This window comes from Rhinoderma darwinii, chromosome 2 (assembly GCF_050947455.1).
Source record: "Rhinoderma darwinii isolate aRhiDar2 chromosome 2, aRhiDar2.hap1, whole genome shotgun sequence".
NCBI classification, from domain to species: domain Eukaryota; kingdom Metazoa; phylum Chordata; class Amphibia; order Anura; family Rhinodermatidae; genus Rhinoderma; species Rhinoderma darwinii.
Window position 1 is genome coordinate 103,479,460 of NC_134688.1, and position 18,693 is coordinate 103,498,152.

The window sequence follows — 18,693 nt, forward strand, 5'->3', positions numbered from 1 at the left end:
AGCTCTTACCACTTTGGAAAAAAGACAAAACATCGTTCTAAAAGCATCCGATAAGGGTGGGAACATCGTGGTTATGAGCAGGGAAGACTATAAGAGAATGTGTGAGGACATTTTGCTCAATCCTCACTGTTATACCATCTTAAAAGATAATCCCACAGCACTGTTCAAAAAGGAGCTTTTGGGCATTTTGTGTGATGCAAAAAGCAGGTCTTTGATCAGTGCTAGTGAATTTAATTTCTTGTTTCCACAATTTCCCATCATGGCATGTTTCTATAGCCTGCCCAAAATCCACAAAGGGTATCCCCCCTTACGTGGTAGACCTATTGTTTCAGCCATCAATAACCTAACCCAGAACGTGAGCACATATATAGACCAGGTGTTGCGTCCGTTTGTATTGGGCCTTACATCATATGTACGTGATACTATGGATGTCGTGAAACAAATTGAGGGTATCACACTGGAACATAATACCCTATTGGCCAGCCTGGATGTAGAGGCTTTGTATTCTTCTATTCCACATAGACCTGGTTGTGATGCGGTAGAATATTTCCTTAGATCCAGAGGTACTCAATTTGTGGCTCATAACCAGCTCGTTTTGCAATTACTACATTTTGTGCTAGAAAAAAATGTATTTATCTTTGAAGACTGGATTTTTCACCAGCAACGTGGTACAGCAATGGGGAGTCCTACTGCTCCCACCTATGCAAATTTATTTCTTGGCTGGTGGGAAGAGACAATTGTTTTTGGGGATAGTTTCGCCAAGTGGACTTCATCAATAGGGATCTGGATCAGATATATTGATGACGTGTTGCTGTTTTGGAATTCAACAGTGGAGGAATTTAATAGCTTTGTAGCAGCCCTCAATATAAACAATCTAGGGCTAAGGTTCACATGTGAAATCAGTAATCAGGAACTGTCTTTTTTAGATCTTAAAATCATTAAAACAGCGGAAGGTACAATACGTACTAAAGTACACCGTAAGGAAACAGCAACCAATAGTCTCCTCCAATGGAACAGTTGTCACCCTTATCCCCTCAAACGCGGTATTCCCAGAGGCCAGTTCATGAGAGTACGCCGGAACTGTAGCTCGATGGACGATTTTGAGAGACAGGCGCAGGACCTCACAAATAGATTGAAGGATAGAGGCTTCCCCATGGGGGTAATCAGGAAGGCCTATGAGGGAGCGAGGGATGCAGATAGGCAGAGTCTTCTTGTCCCTAGAAAACGTAAAGAGGAAAGAGTCACGAGACTCATAGGCACTTATGATTCCAAACAATGTGAAATTATGCAAATTTTGAAAAGGTACTGGCGTATTCTGAGTGCTGATGCAGACTTGATAGATCAGATCACACAATGGCCCTCAGTCACGTTCCGTAGAGGTAAAAACATTAGGGATAGGGTCATGCAGAGTTGCTTTGACCCCATTATACAAAAAGGAACATGGCTGGACAGGCAGATACCGGGTACACACAGATGTGGCAGTTGCAAAGCTTGTGATTTCATCCAGAGAGGCAATAAATTCAAAAGTGTCGCCACGAAGGTGGAGTACGATATTCGAGACTTTGTCAATTGTAAAACAGCAGGGGTGGTCTACTTGATAACATGCCCATGTCCACTGAATTATGTGGGCAAAACGGTGCGGCAGCTTCGGTGCAGGATCAGAGAGCATGTTGGAGATATTGTTCATTCTAGAGACACTCCTATATCCAAACACGTACATGCAAAACATTAAGGCAGAGCAGAATGTTTGAAATTTCAGGCAATTGAACTTATAAGGCCTCCTAAACGGGGAGGGGATTGGGACAACCTCATTCTGCGTAAAGAAGCCCAATGGATTTATAGATTGGCGTGTGTACAACCAGAAGGTTTAAACGAGCAGACAAATTATGCCTGTTTTATTTAAAGAGGCTCTGTCACCAGATTTTGCAACCCCTATCTGCTATTGCAGCAGATAGGCGCTGCAATGTAGATTACAGTAACGTTTTTATTTTTAAAAAACGAGCATTTTTGGCCAAGTTATGACCATTTTTGTAGTTATGCAAATGAGGCTTGCAAAAGTCCAAGTGGGTGTGTTTAAAAGTAAAAGTCCAAGTGGGCGTGTATTATGTGCGTACATCGGGGCGTTTTTAATACTTTCACTAGCTGGGCGCTCTGATGAGAAGTAACATCCTCTTCTCTTCAGAACGCCCAGCTTCTGGCAGTGCAGATCTGTGACGTCACTCACAGGTCCTGCATCGTGACGGCCACATCGGCACCAGAGGCTACAGTTGATTCTGCAGCAGCATCAGCGTTTGCAGGTAAGATCGACTTACCTGCAAACGCTCATGCTGCTGCAGAATCAACTGTAGCCTCTGGTGCCGATGTGGCCGTCACGATGCAGGACCTGTGAGTGACGTCACAGATCTGCACTGCCAGAAGCTGGGCGTTCTGAAGAGAAGAGGATGTTACTTCTCATCAGAGCGCCCAGCTAGTGAAAGTATTAAAAACGCCCCGATGTACGCACATAATACACGCCCACTTGGACTTTTACTTTTAAACACACCCACTTGGACTTTTGCAAGCCTCATTTGCATAACTACAAAAATGGTCATAACTTGGCCAAAAATGCTCGTTTTTTAAAAATAAAAACGTTACTGTAATCTACATTGCAGCGCCTATCTGCTGCAATAGCAGATAGGGGTTGCAAAATCTGGTGACAGAGCCTCTTTAAATTTGCATTTTTATCGTCTGTTATCCTTTCAAGGCAGCCAGATATATGGCCGCTGTGTCAGGTCTTTACACAGCAAATTGCATTTTTGTTAATAGGCATGGTCCTTTTCAGCAGGTGTTTCAAAAACTCCGAAGTGTGGTAGACATTATATCGTTCATTCATCTATACAATATGTATTTACAAGGAAGGTGCTTTATCAATGGTAGTACAGTTGCGGGCTTGAGCTGATCCGCAATACTTATCCAAATTTTCAATATCGTTAGACTCCTTCCTGAATCAAGGTTAGTTCTTGTGCAGCATGGACGATGCGTCTGCGGCCTTCCACTGCGCCTGCGCGTTCGTTTTGATGCGGTCGATGTTGCTTCCGGGTATGTCAGCTGACGGCCGGGAGTCACATGGACAGGCGTCACGAATTTGGGGGACGAGTGTGATTGGCTGGTTCGGAGAGCGCTGCCGAGGATAGGGGGAGGAGTTAGGTGTTTATAGTAATTCAGAGTCCCGTAGTGAAGCATGCCGCTGATATCTATGCGAGCATGCTTCCGTGGTGTACAGCAGAATATCTGCTGTTGAACTAATATCGCTGGCATCCTGGCCAGAGTGACCAAGCTACAGACCCCTGATGATAAGTATAGAAACGCGTAGGGTCGGGTTGTATGTAGGAATCTTAGCATAGGGGACAGTGGCATTGTTGTATACCTTAGCATTAGGAGTTTCCGGTGCGGTTATCGCGGGCTCCAGTGTGTTTTAGGGTCAAAACCACTGTTATACCCATGTTCAAATGCTGATTCCAGATTGATATATTTTATAATATACTTAGTCATAGAGGGTTCACAATTGAATCAGGACTTGGTATTTATTGTTTAATACGTTTTTAATACACATGGTGGGGCTTTTCACAGTGGTGATTGTACCCCTGTTTTTAGAGAGTTATGAAATAAATGTTATATTTTACTCATATATCACTTCAGTGAATCATCCAAAAGACTCAGGCAGATAAAAGATGTTCTACTAACCCCCTATTTGTGGTCAGGGATCTGGTGTGGCTATCTTCTAAAAATTTGCGCCTTAAAGTTCCGTACAAGAAATTTGCTCCCCGGTATATAGGGCCGTACAAGATCATTGAGGTCCCCAACCCTGTCTCCTTCTGGCTGGAGTTACCCCCATCTTTTCAGATACACAACGTGTTCCATGCCTCCCTCTTGAAAAGCTGCTCCCCGTCCTAGGCTACATCGAGGAGACCTCCGGTCCCTGTTCTCACTCCTGATGGGGTAGAATTTGAGGTAGCCAAGATTGTGGACAGCAGGATGGTCCAAGGCTCCCTCCAGTACCTGGTCCATTGGAGAGGATACGGGCCTGAGGAGGAGACTTGGGTACCCGCCCGGGATGTTCACGCCGGTATATTGCTCAGGAAGTTCCATCTTCGGTTCCCCAACAAGCCAGGCCCACCTAGGAAGGGTCCAGTGGCCCCTCATAAAAGGGGGGGCACTGTAAAGGGTTTGCCTGACACAGGTTCTGTGTCGACGCTCAGGGTTAATCAGCCATCATCAGCTCCATGGTCTCCTAGAGTGACGCGATCTGTTACCACTCAGGCTTGCAGGCTGAGGAGAGGGAGAACCTATCACAGCCTGGCCTGATGGTTCTAGCTCCCGCCCTTGGTCTATTTATACCCTCACTTGCAGCATGTTCCTTGCCTGTGATTCTCTGGTTTCCTGGCTCTGCTACTCCTGCTATTTACCTGATTGACCGCTGTAACCTTTTTGACCCTGGCTTGCCTGATATTTTCCTGCTCCGTTTTTGCTACTACGTACTCTCCTGGTTTGATTCGGCTTGTTCACCACTGCCTGTTGCTCACGGTTTCCCGTGGGCAACTGCCCCTACTTCCCCATTACTTCTGAGTGCCCTTGTCTTGTGTTGTCTGTCTTGCACTTACTGAGCGTAGGGACCATCGCCCAGTTGTACGCTGTCACTTGGGACGGGCCATGCAAGTAGGCAGGGACTGAGTTGCGGGTAGATTAGGGCTCACCTGTCGTCTCCCCACCCCGTACCATTACATAATCACAGGCCCTATACCTTTTCTTACCCTGGTCCCTGACTCTACTATGGATACCCTTGAGGCCCTGGCTCAGAAAATGCAGGGTCTCTCCCTACAGGTCCAAGACCTGGCTCAGAGGTTCAACCAGCATGATGCTACCCAGGTAGTACCCTTCACCTCACCTCTTGAACCCCAACTCAAGTTGCCTGACCGGTTCTCAGGGGACCGGAGGACTTTTTTCTCTTTTCGGGAGAGTTGTAGACTCTATTTCTGATTAAGACCCCACTCCTCAGGTTCTGAGAGTCAGCGAGTGGGTATAATTAGGTCCCTGCTCCAGGACGGCCCCCAGGAATGGGCCTTCTCCTTGGCTCCTGACGCCCCTGAACTTTCTTTCTTGCTGCGGCCTTTGCAATGTGCATGTACATTTTGGCGCATGCAAAGTTCCGGGAGAATAAGAAGAATCCTGGACGATGCTTTTTTCTGACGGACGCTATGGACGGCAGAAAAAAACCCACATTTTTGCAGACTGTCCGTAAATTTACAGACGGTTGGCAACCCTGGTGTGGCACAATCTACAGGGGATATCTGTGAGTGGCGGGCTGATGGTCATTTTAGAGGGTGGGGGGCTGATGGTCATTTTACTGTGAGTGGGGGGCTGATGGTCATTTTAGTGAGAGTAGCGCGGGCTGATGGTCATCATTATACTGTGAGGGTGCTTATGGTAATTTTACTGTGAGTGGGGGGCTGATGGCCATTTCACTGTGAGTGGCGGGCTGATGGTCATTTTACTGTGAGTGGGGGATGATGCTTATTTTACTGTGAGTGGGGGGCTGATGGTCATTTTACTGTGAGTGGGGGGCTGATGGTCATTTTACTGTGAGTGGGGGGCTGATGGTTATTTTACTGTGAGTGGGGGGCTGATGGTCATTTTACTGTGAGTGGGGGGCTGATGGTCATTTTACTGTGAGTGGGGGGCTGATGGTTATTTTACTGTGAGTGGCGGGCTGATAGTCTTCAAGTGGTTTCCACCTCTGACCTCCAATTGAAATTAATAGGAAGCAGAAAATACCTGCGGCACCCGTTTGGTGCATTTTTGCCTGCGTCTTTTGCATTAGCTTCAAAGGCAAAATAAAAAAAAGGTCAAATAACGCTGTCAATTCAAAATCTGCCTCAAAGTTCCTGAAAGAATTTTGAGGCAGATTTTTTCTGCCTTACAAAAAACACGGTGTGAACATACCCTTAGAGTGTAGTGCTTGTTTTTAGCCGTTTTCTGTCTTTCTCTAAACAATTTTTGGTAGGGGTGCCCTGAGGATTTTTTTTTTCCAGGGGTGCCCCGAGTCCAAAAAGTTTGGGAAACTCTGTACTAGGCTACAGGAAGACACCGACCTACGCAAGGATCCCATCGTCGGCGTTGTGGAGCAGCTCAGTTCGTCGTGGGAACGGGGCCTAGGTGAGTACAATTTTTTGGGTTTGGGGCGCACTGTCTACAACCGGGAGGTGGGCTCTGTATAGCACTGTCTGTGTGGGGGAAATGGGGAGGCTGTATTGCACTGTCTACAAGGGGGAGGTGGGGGGCTGTATGGCACTGTCTACAAGGGGGAGGTGGGGGGCTGTATGGCACTGTCTACATGGGGAGGTGGAGGTCGGTATAACACTGTCTACAATGGGGAGGTGTGGGGTTGTATGGCACTGTCTACAAGGGGGAGGTGGGGGCTGCATGGCACTGTCTACAAGGGGGAGGTGGGGGGCTGTATGGCACTGTCTACAAGGTGGAGGTGTGGGATTATGGCACTGTCTATAGGGAGGCTGTATAGGACAATCTACAGAGGGGCACTATCTACAGGGGGGCTGTGTAAACAGCCAAGGGAGGGGGGCATTATAATGTATGAAGGCCACTAAGCGGACATTATACTGTGTAGGGGTACCACAGGGGGCAATATACGGTGTGTGGCACAATTAGAGGGCATAATACTGTGTCCTTGAAGGGGTTATAATATACTATATTATCAAAATATTATTATTATACTGTATGGGGTAAAGGGGCAGTATACTGTGTGTGGGCACTATATAGTGCATTATACTGTGGGGGGCATTATACTTTTTTTTATGGGGCATTTTTTTAATGATGGGGGTGGGGCGCCAAAAGATAATTTCGCACAGGGTGCCATCTACCCGAAGGTCGGCCGTGCCGACGTGTATAGCCTTACCTTAAACTGAAAATGGGCGACAATGTTACATAAGTGGGCTAGTACAATATCCCATTTATTATATGAATCCATAAGTGCAGAGACAGTGAAGTGAAATTCTCCACAGCTGCTCTCATTGGCTGCTGTATGAGGAGAGGGGCTGCTATAACTACACTGCTCCAAAATAAATACTGTGGTCTAAAAAGGTGAACCTTCCCTTTACTTTTCTCTGCACATAAACCGAACAACCAGGCAGCACTGAAATATAAAGAGCGCCCCCTCTCTCGCTATGAGGAAACTGCACTTCTAGTTTAGGCACCACAATCGTAACCCATCTCTGGCAATGTGTTATCACGTGGTATAAGCAATCCAAGGTCACATGGTCATAACGTCAGAGACAGTTAGTTCCTCCTTCTAAAAAACTAGCGACTCGCAGGGAATTATGGGGACGGTGACGTATGTCGCAGTGCCTGACGTCAGCACGCTCGGAACGTAGCACGTAGCTTGCCAGGAGGAGGAGGAGGGGTCTCGACATTTTTTTTCCTTCCTTCATTTCCTTTTTTTCCTTTTCTTTTCTTTCTCTTTTTTTCTCCTTTTCTTCATTCGTTCATCTTTTCTCTCCGCCCATCCCTTGTTTTCTCCGCTCTTATTCTTTGTGATGCCCCCCAGCCTCCCGCGTGTGTCTCCGGCGGGCTCCCCTCCTCCTCTCTCATATAGCCGGGGCTGACCGGGCTGGAGGGAGGGCAGAGACATCCATGTCATTCTACCACTGCTTCCCATCACACAGCTTTATTCATTACGTTTAGTTAACACGCTCATAGCCCTCTTCGGAGCCCTGGACTCTGCGCAGCCCGAGGAGGCTGGAAGGGAAAGGACAGGTAGGTGACAGGTGACAAGTGCAGGGCATGGGTATAATACACGGCATCGTTCTCCTGTATGGGCATGGTTCTGTGCCAGCCTGGTAGTCACGTTGTTGTTATTTGTCTACTTGGAAAATTAAAGGGATTGTCAATAGGGCTCAAACTCTCCGGGAGACACTAGTGCAAGGCAAAGTGGAGTAGTCCCCCAGCTGCCAATCAGATTGCTTCTTTTATTTCCAAATGGGCCTTTAGCCCGGGCACGGCCAATCTATGATTTTTTTCATTTTTGTTTTTTCGTCTCCACCTTTCAAAAGCCATAACTTTTTTTTTTTTATTTTTACGTCGACGTAGCAGTATGAGGGATGTTTTTTTGCGGGATAATTTGTAGTTTTTCATGGCACCATTTATTGTACTGGGAAACTGAAAAAAAAATGTTTTCGTTCTTACGGCTTCCATCATGTGGTAAAAACGACATGTTCACCTCAATCTACGGGTTGATACGATTACGGCAATACCAAAAAACAGCAATTTGGGTGGTTTACTTTTATTTACGGCGCTCACCGAGCGGGTTAAAAACCGCTATATTGTAATCGTTTGGACTTTTACGGCCGCAATGATACCAGTTATGTTAACTTTTTTTAACACTGCTCTTTAATAGGCTGCCATGGCGAACATCTGCTTCCCGCGATCGCGTTGCGGGGGCGCTGATGGCACGTCTCAGGGGCCGCCCCTGGAATTCTACAGCTTTAAATGCCGCGGTCGCGATTGATCGCAGCATTTAAGGGGTTAAACAGGCAGAATCAAAGTGATCATTGAGTCTGCCCGTTGCAGTGAGGTGTCGGCTGGATTACACAGCCGTCACCCGCGAAGTATGGAGCGAGCTCAGCCCGTGAGTCCGCTCCATGCTTTCCCTTAACAACTGTCACGTATGTGTCATGTCATTAAGGGGTTAAGAAATGAAACCCTGGAACCTGATTGGTTGCTGTTGGCAACTACTGCACATTTCCCTTGGACTAATATCCAAAAGCACTTCAATCTTGTTATAAAGGCAGAGAAAACGAAATCTATGTATTTTTTTGTAACGTAACTTCATTTACAAGCACAAGGAATATACATTGTGTATCAAATGTGCTCCTCCCACTAACGCCGTAGTGATTGTGTCCATCGGTCACATGACTGCACCTGCCACTGGCTTTAGCGTATATTAGTGGATGACTGTATGTTAAGAATACAGAATTTTAGCACTGTGGGTGTTAGTTTTGAGTAGTACATCTTTAAATGGGCTGTCTCAAGTGGAAAAATCTTGTCCCTATGCCCTATCAGGTCTTAAAGGCTACGTACACCTTTTTAAGCTGTCATTTGTTTTGTTTTTTTGTTAAATTAATGTATTTTGTTTACTTTTATAAAAAAAATTGTTAACATTTTATGACCGCTTCTATGTATCCTGTATACATAGAAGCTGTATCATTCTGTCTTAGCCAATTTATAACTTAGACCCTGTTCACATCTGCGTTCCGTTGAAACTCCTTGCCTTAAATGGGTTCTGTCGGGATGACCGCGGATTTATTGGAAACAGTAGCACAGAATGCTGTGCTATTTCTGGTATTTTGGGTAAAATGTGCGATGCAGGCCCCTAACGGTGTCTTCAACGCAGGTGTGAACAGCCCCTTAGATGTGATTATTAGCTGGATCCTGGGGGTTAGAGACACAAACACTGAGACAGAATGATACAGCTCCTGTGTAAACAAGATACATAGAAGCTGTATCATAAAACATTTTTTAACTAAAGTGAATATGAAAATTGGTTAAAAACACACTACATTTATTTAATTAAAAAAATTGCTTACATTGATGTACATGGCGTTTAAGGCCGGTTCCCACAGGACTTCTGTCCTCCTTTTAAATACATTTTCTGGCAAACTGCTGGGTTCTGGACAAGCACCCGATGAGAGATTCCCTTGAAGAATGGGAGCGGACAGTTGGCATCATCATGGCAGAGCTATTATATTAGAATATAAATTGTCAGCAGAGTGTGTGCAGGGAAATGAAAACCGCCTGAGCACAGCCTGGCACCATAGACTATAAATGGATTCTGGAATAGCGTTCTCTAGATATTGACAATGCAGGTTGTTACCTGGTAGAGCTGTACATTTCAGTTAGGCTGGGTTCACACGACCTATTTTCAGACGTAAACGAGGCGTATTATGCCTCGATTTACGCCTGAAAATACGGCTCCAATACGTCGGCAAACATCTGCCCATTCATTTGAATGGGTTTGCCGACGTACTGTGCCGACGACCTGTAACTTACGCATCGTCATTTGACAGCTGTCAAACGACGACGCGTAAAATGACTGCCTCGTCAAAAGAAGTGCAGGACACTTCTTTGGACGTAATTTGAGCCGTTTTTCATTGAATTCAATGAAGAACAGCTCTAAATTATGGGCGTCAATGACGCCTCGCAAAATGCGAGGACGAGCAATTACGTCTGAAATTACGGAGCTGTTTTCTCCTGAAAAAAGCTCCGTAATTTCAGCAGTATCGGACGCTGCCGTGTGCACATACCCTTAGGCCTCCTCCTTATACATCTTTTCTCATCTTCAACAGGCTGAGCATATTATTCACGTCGCTGGGTTGAATGAAGTCGTCTCTACATAGAGTTGTTTGGATTCCCCAGTAGACTTCTTTAGGTCTTATTTTTGTAAGTATGGAAAAAAAATGTTCATGTCTAACTTGTAAACTAATGGTTTCCAATGCAAAATGACTCCGCTGATAAGGTTGGCATTGAATGTAATGGGAATACTGCCTTGGCTATGAAATGCAGTATTCTCGGAGCTATGTAACAATGGTGTTTGGTATACTGGGGCACTAACAACATAGACTCCTGTTACATGTTTGTTTGAATATGTTGTGAATTCTGTATGCAGTGTTCTTGGTGCTTAAAGTGATCCTCTGGTTCCCCATATAAAATTTCCATACTATGGCCAATGTTTAGTTAAATAACCTGGTGCCCTCCTTTTTAGTATTTCTGCAATGGTTCAGCCATTCTCGTTGCCCTCTGCATTCATAAAACTTGGCTGCCAGCTCATACACCTTTTTGTTTTGGTAGTCTGAGACTCTTCCCCCCTGCTCTCAGATGGACCAGCACTGATGACATCATCACGGTGTCTTCTAGTACTGACGTCATCAGTACTAGTTCGCTTTAATATAAAAGCAACCCAGTGTTGGCACTGCCTTCCATCTATTTGTCGGGTCTTTGCACCATCAGCACGGTGAATGTCGTCCAACAGTAATGAAATTGAAAATGACTGATACATGAGTCCCAAAGATTTTGTGCCGTCAGTTGAGCCTCCACAAATGCTAGGTCTTGGAACGATACAGCAATACCAGCTGGTTGGACTAAACATAAGCTATGTATGTCCCAGTTTGGGCTTTGCATCGTTGCACGATGTGATAATCTTTGTAATAAATCTGTCTATTATGCGCGTTTAATAAATCTCACGTGTCTGCCAATATGTGGGCCAAATTAACCTGATTTCAAATATCTATGGAACCCGGTCCCGATATATGGAGCTCAATCTCTACTACAGAAGTCTTGTCCTGGTGTATGTGCAGTATAACAAAGTTATGGCGTTTCGTCCTCTTGCAGTATGGACTCTCTGCGGCTTCATACTATGGACACCTAGGAGCCTTAGGCACTTTGTGCCACCCCATCGGAACGTCATCCGATACAGCATGCCACGATTCATACAGAATAGGACAGGAAGAAAATCTCCTTATGAGGTATACGGAAATTACAGTAGGGCCCAGTACTCCTCTGCAGGTGGCATATTAAGCGGCTGCAACTCAAAGGTTGTACAGAGCCGTGATATGACCATGAGCCGGAGGTCTTACAGCTGCCTAAGATTAGACAATTCAATTGAATGCTCATCTATACCTTGTTAAGGTCTCTCCAAATCCGCAAAACAAAAAAGATACTTCTACCTGTTATTTTTTTTTGTTTATCTATTTTTATTTTTTTTATGTATTTTGCAGTTGGATAGATCTGTATCACGTTTTGTTGTTGGCCCCCTGATTTTAATGATCCGTGCTTAAAATATTGGCTTATGATCTGTCAGAAGTTCGATGATGGTGAACATCGTAGCAATTGTATGACGCGCAGCCAAAAAAAGCGCGACAAAACCACACATGGTTTTTACTTTGAAATGTCACTGTTTCAGGTCGCCACCAAACCGTTGCAATTCACAGTAAAACCACATGCATTTTTTTTTACTGTGCGACACTCTAACGCTGGGTGTACAGGCAGCCTTAAGCATTCATCCTGAATAACTTGTGGCAAATTACATCAATTAGAATTTTGTTTTTATTACTCTATGGGAAGGTGAACTGATGAAGTCAGCAATCAATTTGATAGTCATGGTTTACGGATCCTACCCCCCCCCTCCCCCCTGTGCACATATTATATAAGCCCTACATGTGGTCGTCCTGGACAGTGCTAGATATACTGCCCAATATTGCTCTGTGAATTGAACTGATCAGATACTTGGCCCAGCCTGATTTAATATGATTAGAAGATTATTATGCTGCGAGGCATCTCTGAGCCCTGTGTCTACTAATCCTCTTTGTATTTACTACATTTATCCGGGGCCAAGAACATTATTTAACCCCTAAGGCCTCATGCCCACTTCAGTTTTTTTTCTTCACAGTGCCATCCGTTGTTTTAACTGATAGCAACCTGGCACATTCATTTCAATGGGGCCATGCACACTACTGTTGTTTTAACGGAACGGTGTGGCCGTTCCGACAAAAATAGGACAGGTCCTACTCCTGTCCGTTTTTGACGGAACAGTCTCGGGCCATTTCATTCATTGGTCCATTGAAACCGGACTGCACGCGGAAGCTGTCCGTGTTTCACGGATCCTTCATTACGGCCAACGGATGTGACCGAGAAGCATCGCTTCTGTTTTAATTACCATTTATTTCAATGGGAATTCTTATGTTTCAGTTGCATTCTGCTGGCCTCCATTCCATAGGTTCCCTTTTTTTTTGCTTCCATGAAAAAAACAGAAACCTAGCGAACATGGGGCAAATGGAATCCAACTGAAACAAAATAATTACCATTGAAATCACTGGTAATTCAAACGGAAGCGATGCTTTCCGTTTGGATTTTCGGTCATCTCTTCCTCTGACGGAAGAAACCTAAACGGGAGACATCGGTAGTGTGAACTTAGCCTTAGCTAAGCTTCTATTGGTCCACTTAGATTTAAATACATCCCTGTGACTTTCTGGCACCACCCCCAGACAAAGGCTTTGATCCGAAACGCGCGTCGGGTTGTGACGCCAGGTAGCCATTCACATTTGTAATGGGTAAGTTGCCATTATGTAGTCATTCATGTATTGCTTCATGGGCTAATACTATTTGAGTCCGACTGGAACAACACTGTACTATTATTATTATTGGATGTAGGAGTTTGCATGGAAATTGAGATTACAATATCTCCCCCTTCCTTTGTCATTCCAAACTGTTAAATATAAGGCATGCACCATTTGGTTCAATTCTGTGATATTGTATTTTTCCCCATTCAAGCTTTGTGTCCACTATCACACTGTGGCAATCATCTCTGGATAAAAAATATATATATATATATATATGTGTGTGTATATATAATAATGTATTGGGGTTTTGCAGACTCCATTTTTCCATTGTAGATTATTCTAATTTGAGTAAGTTGACACCATTTGTCGTTTCGCATAATATTGGGCTAATATGTGCCTCCCCCTATATATGAGATATACATAAGGGATGATTCTCATTGAGGTAGAGGGGGTTTATGGTTGATCTCTCTTTTGGTTTAGCCCCACAGTCACTTTTCGTTTTTGTTTTTTTTACTCGCCGTCTTCCAAGAGCCTTCACTTTTATTTTTCCTTCAATGGAGTGGTGTGAAGGCCTATTTTTTGCAGGAGGATTTCTAGTTTCTACAATTGGCGCCCTGCATTCTAACGGCTTAGATACAATGGTCGCTATTGACCAGGGCATCTGAGTGGTAAAACGGACAGGATCAGAGTCAGATGTATTACGCAGTATATGGAGTTGGCTCAGGCCGTGAGTCCGCTCCATACTTTAACCCCCGGACCAGGACGTACAGTATCATCCTTGTGCAGTCCCGGCTTTGGCTGAATATATAGCTTATGTACGTGTCTGCACAGATTCTGATACCAACATGTCCACTATCTACTACCCACTGGGTTGAATAGTGGCGGTTATGTGGTGTCGGGATCAGTGTATTTAGTGATATTAATCCATGGTGTTTCCATGACAACACAACGCTTGACAGAAATCGGGAGCTTGCAGCATTTGTACACAGCCATATTGGGCATCCATAATACACAAATACTGAATAAGGCCGCCATTTATACTGCCGGAGTCTATTAGATGCTGTATATGGGATGAGGTTTCCCATAGACACGTTCTTTTCAGTGGTTCAAGGTGAAAACTCGGACCCATTCACAGTTCTGCATTGCGGGTTAAAGTGCATTGGGTATTATTCATGGATGTAACTTTTTCTGATCACTTCTCAGTATAGAAGTAAAGTTTTACATTTTAAATGTTACTGTACGCTATACTTAGGCTCTGTTCACACTGGTTTCAGTTTTCTTTTTTTTTTTTTTATCCAAGAATAGGGCAGTATGCATCGATATTCTTTTTAAAATTATGGAAGCCCATCATAAAACTGACAAAGCGGTTATAAGTCGGTATAGCTGTCATGGCTCTGTTGTAAATGGAAACCATAACACTAGTGTGAACGCAGCCTAAGGCCTCATGCACACGACCGTATTTTTTCCCACCCGTAAATACTGGCGTAAATAAGGGTCCGGTGTCACACGTATTCCACCCGTTTTGCACCAGTATTTACGAACCCGTGCCCGTAAATATGGGTCCGGTGTCACCCGTATTCCACCCGTATTTACGGGCACGTTTTTGGCGGCAAAATAGCACTGCACTAATCGGCAGCCCCTTCTCTCTATCAGTGCAGGATAGAGAGAAGGGACAGCCTTTTCTGTAATAAAAGTTAAAGAAATTCATACTTACCCGGCCGTTGTCTTGGTGACGCGTCCCTCTCTTCACATCCAGCCCGACATCCCTGGATGACGCGGCAGTCCATGTGACCGCTGCAGCCTGTGATTGGCTGCAGCGGTCACATGGCCTGAAACGTCATCCAGGACGTCGGGCCGGATGTCGAGAGGGACGCGTCACCAAGGCAACGGGCGGGAGACCGGACTGGAGGAAGCAGGAAGTTGTCGGTAAGTATGAAAGTCTTTTATTTTTATTTTTTACAGGTTTATACTGATCGGTAGTCACTGTCCAGGGTGCTGAAAGAGTTACTTCCGATGAGTTAACTCTTTCAGCTCCCTGGACAGTGACTATTTACTGACGTCGCTTAGCAACGCTGCCGTAATGACGGGTGCACACATGTAGCCACCCGTCATTACGAGAGCTCCATAGACTTCTATGGACTGTCCGTGCCGTTATTACGGCCTGAAATAGGACATGTTCTATCTTTTTCAACGGCACGGGCACCTTCCCGTGAGAAAACGGGAAGGCACCCGTCGCCAATAGAAGTCTATGAGCCCGTTATTACGGGTCGTAATTACGACCCGTCATTACGGGTCGTAATTACGACCCGTAATAACGGGAGTTTTTACGGTCGTGTGCATGAGGCCTAACTTTGACTTCTACATAAGCATCTCTATCCTTACACCTGCAAACAAGGGCCCAAGCACCTTCTAAAGCCCCATGCACGTGACTGTAAAATCGCACCTTAATTACAGGCCCATTCGTTTCTATGGCCAACGCATACCTTGCTGTAGAAACTTGCCGAATAAAAATGGGACGTGTCCTATTTTATTTTTTATTTTTTTAACGGACCGTGCTCCGATACTTTATAATGGGAACACAGCCTGTAAATATGGCCAACTATCCGTGGCCGTCCCTGCCTGTAATTATGGGTCGTAATTACGGGCACGGTAGTGTGCATAGCGCCTAAGGCCCAATGCACACAACTGTATTTTCATCTTTCCGTAAATGCAACTGTAAATACGGATTCGTAGCCATCCGTAACTTATCCGTATATATGGAATGGGGTCCGTATTGCATTCGTATTTGATCCGTATATACGAATCTGTAAAAAATAGGCAGGCGGCAAATGATGTCACCAACATGTTGCATAGTAACTCTTTTGTAAATACAGACTATTTACGGATGCACATCCGTAGCCATCCGTTATTACTGACAAGAATAGGACAGGTTCTATCATTTTTTTTCTGCACGGACACCTATCAGTAAAAATACTGAAAGGTGTCCGTGGCCAATAGAAATGAATGGGTCCGTAATTCTGGATGATATATACGGTCGTGTGCATGAGGCCTAAGCCACCAGTCTTTGAGAGCCGCTTTTAAGATATAAAGCCCTTTTATTTATGGCTAAATAACCATCATCAAAGTAAAAACCGTGCATACGTGAAAATCACCTCACCACCTTTGTGTACATAATCACTTAGACAGATTTACTAGTCAAAATGCGCCAGAATTCTGGTGTACATTTTGTGCAGAACATTTATTTACTGTTTTAGCCATATTTTTTTTTCCAGCTTTTAGGTGCAAAACATTGGCGCAAACTAAGCCGATAGGTGGTATAATGAAGAGAAAATGGTCTAGCATGCACCACTGTGATACGTTTAACACCTTTTCTCGCTGCCTTGTCTAAGTTTACACTGTCCTAAACTTAGACCATATTCGTAAATCTGCCCCAATGTCTAGATTCAAACGAACGTTGCGAACCTTGGACGTAAAAAACGTTTCAAGTCCGGGGCGCATCTGCGCTGTACTCCTGCGGGACGCATTATCACGCATCCCCCATAGACTAGTCAATGGAAGGATGCATATAGTGGAAAAAATAGGACATGTCCTATTTTTTCCACTTCACGCATATGTCCTATTTTTGGACGGACCCTTCACATGCTCCATTGAAACAACGGCTGTGTGAACGGCCCCATTGAATTACATAGGTGTGACGGCTGTTGTTTCAACGGCCGTCACATGGACGTATTTAACTCTCACGTGAATTAGGCCTTAAGAAGAGGAGCTTCATTACCTTCTATGCGCCGCACCCATTTTCATATATGAGCTAGAATGTAGCCGTACTATTGCTGCACACCCAGGGGAAGTTACAGGAACGTCTAGAGGACATTTGCAGCATTTGTATTTTCCTTTTCGTGGTAAATCGCCATACTACTTGTGTAATGTTGGACCTGATCCATCATCTCTGAATGTATAGGCCTCGGCATTGCCAACTTTTTGTGTAAAAGCCTGTTAACACCAAAAGTTCTACCCATTGAACAACGAATATCATTGTCTCCCAGCAATAGTTCTAGCAGTTTCCGGTGTAGATGTCACAATAAGCGGCATTTGCACTTACCAGTCTTGCTGCCAATAACAATTTTTCTGGTGGCCAGTTTGATCACTTTTCACTGATCTTCTTCATTCACCCTGGCCAGTTTTTGCAATAATTGTTCGTAAAATGAAAAAATGTGACGATTGTTGGCCAGTGTTAGCGAGTCTTAAGGCCCTGTTCACAGGTTTTTTTTTTTACGCGGAAACCGCGTCGGAAAACGCGCAAGAAAAGTCTGAAAAATGCCTCCCATTGATTTCAATGGAAGGCGGAGGCGTTTTTCCCGTGAGCGGTAAACGCTCGTGGGAAAAATAAGCGACATGCCCTATCTTCGGGCATTCACGCGTCTGACCTCCGATTGACATCAATGGGAGGCAGAGAAAGCGTATTTCGCTGCGTTTTTGCCCATGGCGCTCATTGGGCACGAGCAAAAAAACGCGGCAAACGGCATGCAGGCGGATTTTGGAATTTTGAGGCAGAATTTTCTGCCTGCAAAAATTGTGTGAACAGGGCCTTAAGCTGATGTGAATAACTTAACTCCATGTTTGTCTGAGATAGCTGGTGTGGATTGTTGTTACTATAGTTTATATCGTTTTGTGTGCAAGCCAAAAAGAAACAAAACAACCATACACAAGTCCTTTAACCCCTTCCCTCTTTGGCCACTTTTGACCTTCCTGACAGAGCCTCATTTTTCAAATCTGACATGTTTCACTTTATGTGGTAATAACTTCGGAATGCTTTTACCTATCCAAGCGATTCTGATATTTTCTCGTGACACATTGGGCTTTATATTACCAGCAAAATTTGCCCGATACATTCAGTATTTAATTGTGTAAAACACCAAAATGTAGTGGATATTTGCAAAAATGTGCATTTTTCTCAATTTAAATGTATCTGCTGGTAAGACAGGCAGTTATAACACACAAAATTGTAATTAACATCCCCCATATGTCTACTTTAGATTGGCTTTGTTTTTTGAACATCTTTTTATTTTTCTAGGCCGTTACAAGGCTTAGAACTTTAGCAGCAATTTCTCACATTTTCAAGAAAATTTCAAAGGCTATTTTTACAGGGGCCAGTTCACTTGTGAAGTGGCTTTGATGGCCTTCTATATTAGAATCCCCCAATAAGTCACCCCATTTTAAAAACTTCACCCCTCAAAGTATTCAAAACAGCATTTAGAAAGTTTCTTAACCCTTTGGACGTTTCACAAGAATTAAAGCAAAGTAGAGGTGAAATTTACAAATTGTTTGTTTTTTTTTTTTGCCGAAATTAATTTTTAGTCCTTTTTTTTTTTTTTTTTTTTTTTTTTTTTGTAACACAAGTTTTACCAGAGAAATGCAACTCAATATTTCTTGCCCGGGTTCTGCAGTTTTACGAAATATCCCAAAAGAGAAAAGAGCGCCATTTGTCTTTTGGAGCTCAAATTTATCAGGAATGGTTTGCGGAGGCCATGTC

General features: G+C 44.3%; 1 protein-coding gene across 7 annotated transcripts in view; it reads left to right on the top strand.

Moving 5' to 3' along the window:
* The first annotated feature begins 7,391 nt into the window (after nucleotides 1-7,391).
* The window catches only part of R3HDM2 (R3H domain containing 2), a 152,525-nt gene continuing 141,223 nt past the window's right edge, over nucleotides 7,392-18,693 (top strand). For 4 of the 7 annotated variants that reach the window (XM_075851997.1, XM_075851996.1, XM_075852001.1 and 1 more), the window contains exons 1-2: nucleotides 7,393-7,806; nucleotides 10,395-10,488. The gene's annotated coding sequence lies outside the window, so the exon portion shown is untranslated. Of the gene's footprint in view, nucleotides 7,807-10,394; nucleotides 10,489-18,693 lie in introns of all 7 variants that reach the window. The other 3 variants (XM_075851999.1, XM_075852004.1, XM_075852000.1) reach the window with 2 other exon arrangements.